Here is a 6,000-nt window from a genome sequence, read left to right on the forward strand (position 1 = left end):
ATGTGAAAACATTAATGTTTGGGAGAAAAACATGTCATTAAAGTCGCTGCAGTGATGACACACAGATACAGGAATTTGGGCCTTTCCTGTTTCTGTGCAACGTTGCAGCAAATGTTCAGCGGTGGCCATCCATTTTTTTGCAGGGGGTACAGAGAAGCCTTCCCAATGCAAGAAGCATTTCTTATCTGGGGACATTGCATTTCCCCAAATACTTAAAGTTTGCAGGGTTAGCCAACCTGGTGCCCTCCAGATGTCACAGAATCCCAGAACTGTAGAGTTGGAAGGGGCCACAATCAGGGCCGTCTTAACCCTATCCAGCGGCGTGGCTCAGAGATCCCTCCGGCGCCCCCTTGCCAGCTGGAAAGCCGGAGTCACGCGCTGCCCCGGGGACGTGTGTGTGTGTGCGCGCGCGCACTTCGTTTTAGCAACTGCGCCTCGTGCACCTCTGAGGCGCCACTCCCCCCCCCGACGACGCCATGCCATGCCTTCTGCTTCTCACCCGCCGCAAGCAGGACTGGCAACGGCAACGCCGGACTCACGCTCTGCCAGGCAGGGCCAGGCGCAACGGGCCACTGGAGGGGGTGGCCTGACAGGCGGGGGCGCTGCCAGCTGTGGTTCATCTCCGCCTCCTCGGCCAAAGCGGCTGTGTGGCGCTGCCGTCCGGGGAGCCCTGGCTGCTGTGCCGATGGGAGGCTCGCGGCCGGCTTCCCCGCAACGGCGCCTGCAGCCCAAGAAGAGGCAGGCGAGGACAGCGCTGCCGGTGGGGCTTGCTAGCGGCTCCTCCAGCAGGGAGCCGCCGTAGAGGAGCCAGGCTCGGGAGCCGCCGGAGCTCTTTCTGGAGTGCACGTGGGCAGTGAGGGGCGCTTGCTCCGTGCAGCTCCCCACTTGCTGGGGCGCCCCTGAGAGGTGGCGCCCTGGCACAACACGCCAGTAGCCCCAACAGGAAAGACGGGTCTGCTCCTCCTCCATCCCAACCCCGGCGGCAGCGCCCCCTGGTGGCCAGGAGCCCTGGCGCATTGCGCCACCCAGCCCAGGCCTAGAGACGGCCCTGGCCACAATGGTAATCTGTTCCAACCCCCATTGGACTCCAGCTCCCATCAGCCCCCAACAGCATAGCCATTGGTCAGGGATGATGGGAGCTGTAGTCCAGCAGCTTCTGCAAGGCACACATTGGCTACCCTTCTGTGTTTGCTGTTTCTTCACTTGCAACCTCAAATGTCAGGCTCACATTTGGGATAGGCTGACAGCCTGTGTCAATCATGCACGTGTCCATTCACAAATCCGTTCCCTCTCATTTCCACATAAATCTGTGAATACTTAATTTCACAGTGTATGCACTTCTAAACGATTTCATCCTAGCACCCTTTTTTTTAAAAAAACAAAACCACACATTTTGGAATGTTTTTGAACCAAGAAGGGTATTGCAAAATCCGGAAACGTTTGAGATCCAAAGGCTAAGTTAACGTTCCAATCTACACAATAGCCCAGACGCAGAACACACCAGAATGGATAAAAATCAAATTCCTCCCAGCATCCCTAGTTCACACATTGCTGGGGATTCTGAAGCATGTGCAGAGTTCACACACTGGGAGCAAGTACGTTTCTGGTTGCTCAGTGAATTGCACTGTCACACCTTCTGACCTGGAAGCCCTGCCTGTGAATCCCAGCAATGCCCTCTGTACATGCTCAGAGACCTTCTTTGATACTCCAAACACCCCGGCATTGATTCCTGCATGTCCGCCTGCTTCTGGCAGTAAGCAAGTTGACAGGCCTGTGTTTTTCCACTGCTGGTCCTGGCCCAATCCTTTCCCTCTCTATTTCACGAATTTCAATAGGGACAATTGTAAGGTTCTGCTGTTGGGCAGGAAGAACCAGATGCACAAATATAAGATGGGAGACACCTGGCTTACTAGCAGTACATGTGAAAAGGATCCAGGGGTCTTGGTGTACCACAAGCTTAACACGAGTCTACAGTGTGATGCAGCAGCGAAGAAAGCCAATGCTATTCTAGGCTGCCTCAATAGTAGTGTCCAGATCAAGGGAAGTCATAGCCCCACTCTATTCTGCCTTGGTCAGACCACACCTGGAATACTGTGCTCATTTCTGGGCACCACAAATTTAAGAAGGATGCTGACAAGCTGGGATGCGCACAGAGGAGGGCAACCAAGATGATCAAGGGTCTGGAAACTGAGTCTTTTGAGGAACGGTTGAAAGAGTTGGGTAGGTTTAGCCTGGAAAAGAAGAGGCTGAGATGAGATTTGTTGTTGTTGTTGTTGTTGTTGTTGTTGTTGTTGTTGTTGTTGTTGTTGTGTTGGTTTGTCGTGTCCGACTCATTGTGACCCCATGGACCAGAGCATGCCAGACACTCCTGTCTTCCACTGCCTCCCGCAGTTTGGTCAGACTCATGTTGGTGGCTTCAAGAACACTGTCCAACCATCTCATCCTCTGATGTCCCCTTCTCCTAGTGCCCTCCATCTTTCCCATCATCAGGGTCTTTTCCAGGGAGTCTTCTCTTCTAATGAGGTGGCCAAAGTATTGGAGCCTCAGCTTCAGGATCTGTCCTTCCAGTGAGCACTCAGGGCTGATTTCCTTCAGAATGGATAGGTTTGATCTTCTTGCAGTCCATGGGACTCTCAAGAGTCTCCTCCAGCACCATAATTCAAAAGCATCCATTCTTCGGCGATCAGCCTTCTTTATGGTCCAGCTCTCACTTCCATACATCACTACTTCAAATAACTCAAGGGCTGTCACATGGAAGGTGGAGCAAACTTGCTTCCTCCTGTTCTGGAGGGCAGATCTCAAACCAATAGCTTCAAGTTACAAGAAAGGAGATTCCGACGAAACATCAGGGGGAATTATCTGACAGTAAGAGCTGTTTGACAGTGAAATGGTCTCACCTGGCAGGTTATGGATTCGCCTTCCTTGGAGGTTATTAAGCAGTAGTTGGATGGCCATCTGAAATAGATGCTTTAGCTGTGATTTCTGTATTGCAGAGGGTTGGACTAGATGACCCTTGGGACCCCTTCCAACCCTACAATTCTACGATGCAAACGGAGGGCATATAAACCAATGGAAAAGAGGGGTTTTGATGTCCCCCACCCTGCAGGGCTTCTGGATGGAGGAGGCCAGAGCCCAGAGCTGTAGCTGGACTGTGAAAAGGGAGCTGCAGGGATGGGCTCCCGCTTGGAAGCAGAAGGACGGCACTTGTTTCTGATTAGCCTCTCTTGGCAAGCTTTGTGGAAAAAATAGCTTAAAAAGTCAGAAAGCTTTAAAACAAATGTCGCAGACAGGAGGAGGGGGAGGGAAGTATAGGAGGAAGAGAAAAGGGGGAGGAAGAGTTGGGAAAGTATATAAAATGGAGAATGGAAGCAGAGGAAGACAGAACTATCCAACCTGGCTTCAACTAAGCACACTTACTTGGAAGTTAGTCTCATTGAACTCAACGAGGCTTGCTTCTCTGAGTAGACACATATATCAGATTGCAGCTCACTTCTGGCATTCTATTGGGTCTTTAAATTTGGGCAAGCCTGCTCACCGCTTGTCTGTTGAAATCTTTTACCTGGTGCTTTTTAACTGCCAGAAAAGGGGGGAGATTATTCTCCTTTATTCCCCTTGTTTGTACAGTCATACCTGGGGTTAAGTACGCTTCAGGTTGAGTACTTTCAATTTAAGTACTCGGCGGACCCGTCTGGAACTGATTAATCCACATTCCATTACTTTCAATGGAAAAGTTTGCTTCAGGTTAAGTACGCTTCAGGTTAAGTACGGACTTCCAGAACCAATTAAGTACCAATCAAGTTACAGGGAACCAGGCAGAGGGCCTTCTCGGTAGTGGCACCCACCTTGTGGAATGCCCTCCGACCAGAGGTCAAAGAGAACAACAATTACCAGACCTTTAGAAGGCATCTCAAGGCAGCCCTGTTTAGGGAAGCTTTTAATGTTTGATGGATTTCTGTATTTTAATATTTTGTTGGAAGCCGCCCAGAGTGGTATAAATAAATTATTATTATTATTATTATTATTATTATTATTATTATTATTTAACCCGAGGTACCACTGTACTTCAGAGGCTACCAGGGCAGTCTGGAGCAGGTTGGGCACCCTGGCGCTCAGGCGCGGAGATCACTCTGGTGTCCCCGCCCTCGCAGAGCCCTGCCTGGCTTCCGCGCAGCTTTGCCGTGCAGCGCCCCACCTCCCGGCCCGGCACCCTGGGGCCCGCACCACCGGGACCTTACCTAGAGCCGGCCCTGGAGGCTACCAACTTCTGTAAAGGCCAGGATGTCTTGGAGCAGGGCTCAGCAACCTTTTTCAGCCGTGGGCCGGTCCACCATCTCTCAGACCATGTGGGGGGACAGACTATTTTTTTAGAAAAAAAACATATGAACGAATTCCTTGCCCCACAAATAACCCAGAGATGCATTTTAAATAAAAGCACACATTCTACTCATGTAAAAACACCAGGCAGGCCCTACAAATAACCCAGAGATGCATTTTAAATCAAAGGACACATTCTACTCATGTAAAAACACGCTGATTCCCGGACCGTCCACGGGCTGGATTTAGAAGGTGATTGGGTCGCATCCGGCCCACGGGCCTTAGGTTCTCTATCCCTGTCTTGGAGGAAGCAATCTCATTCTTTCTCTCTCTCGGGTGCACGCACACACACACACACACACACACACACACACACACACACACAAAACCCCCGGGATAAATTAACAACAATAAAACCATCTGCTTATGGAAACAAATCACACCAGCTGTAAAATTTCAAGCCGCACATGGGCATTATTGGACGTCTGTGTGCAAGCAGGGATCTTTCACAGGGTATATTTTGAGCAGTAAGAGACTCAGAGGCAAAACAGACACGGTGCAAGAGATTTGTGTTTGGAGTGCTCCGCTTTTTCTTCTTCTTCTTCTTTAAGCTTAAAAGCAACAAGGGCTGGGGGCTGCTCATTTGATCAGGGAAGTGGCTTGAGGTGATGCAAACGTTCTGTCTGCAGAATTATAGTTTTGATGTTCCATCCGCACGCCCCCAATTTAACACAGAGCCAAAATACGCACCCCAGCTGTGCTTGGATTTGCAGCTGTTGCGCTCTCTGTGAGCCTTGTGGCTGTAATGTTGGCATGGGAAGGGGACTGTGCAATTGGGGTACAGTTTGGCCATTGGGAATTGGGATGGGAACAGGAGCAAGTAGGCACAAAGTACTGCTGTTATTCATTTACTGCAGGGGTGGCCAACACCCAAGAGACTGTGATCTACTCACAGAGTTAAAAACTGGGAGTGATCTACCCCCTTTTGGGGGGTTCGGGTCAAAGCTGTTGAGTTTTTTTAAGGAAGGGAAGCCCTGTTTTGGAGGGTTTAGGTCAAACTTGTTGAGTTTCTTTTAGGAGGCAGGAAGGCCCATTTTTGTTTAGGGCTTCAGGTCATAGCTGTTCAGCTTTTTTTAGGGAGGAGGAAAATTTTGGGTGAGCTTTTTTGGGGTGCCAGTGATCTAGCAGTGATCTACCACAGACATCCAGTGATCTACCGGTAGATCACGATCTACCTGTTGGACGTGCATGATTTACTGCATTTCTATCTCACATTTTTCTCCAAGGAGATCAAGGACACATGGTTTCCCCACTTCTCATTTAATCCTCACAACAACCCCCTGAGATAAGTTATGTGGGATGTATCTTCACTGAAGCAGTCGGAATCTGTATAAGAGGCCGCTGTATAAGTCAGAAGCAGTATAATAATAATAATAATAATAATAATAATAATAATAATAATAATAATAATTTATTATTTATACCCCGCCCATCTGGCTGGGTTTCTTCAGCCACTCTGGACGGCTTCCAACAGAAAAATGAAATAAAATAATCAATTAAACATGAAAAGCCTCCCTAAACAGGGCTGCCTTCAGATGTCTTCTAAAAATCTGGTAGCTGTTTTTCTCTTTGACAACTGATGGGAGGGCGTTCCACAGGGTGGGCGCCACCACCGAGAAGGCCCTC

The sequence above is a fragment of the Zootoca vivipara genome, chromosome 12 (assembly GCF_965207765.1).
Source record: "Zootoca vivipara chromosome 12, rZooViv2.hap1.1, whole genome shotgun sequence".
NCBI classification, from domain to species: Eukaryota; Metazoa; Chordata; class Lepidosauria; order Squamata; family Lacertidae; genus Zootoca; species Zootoca vivipara.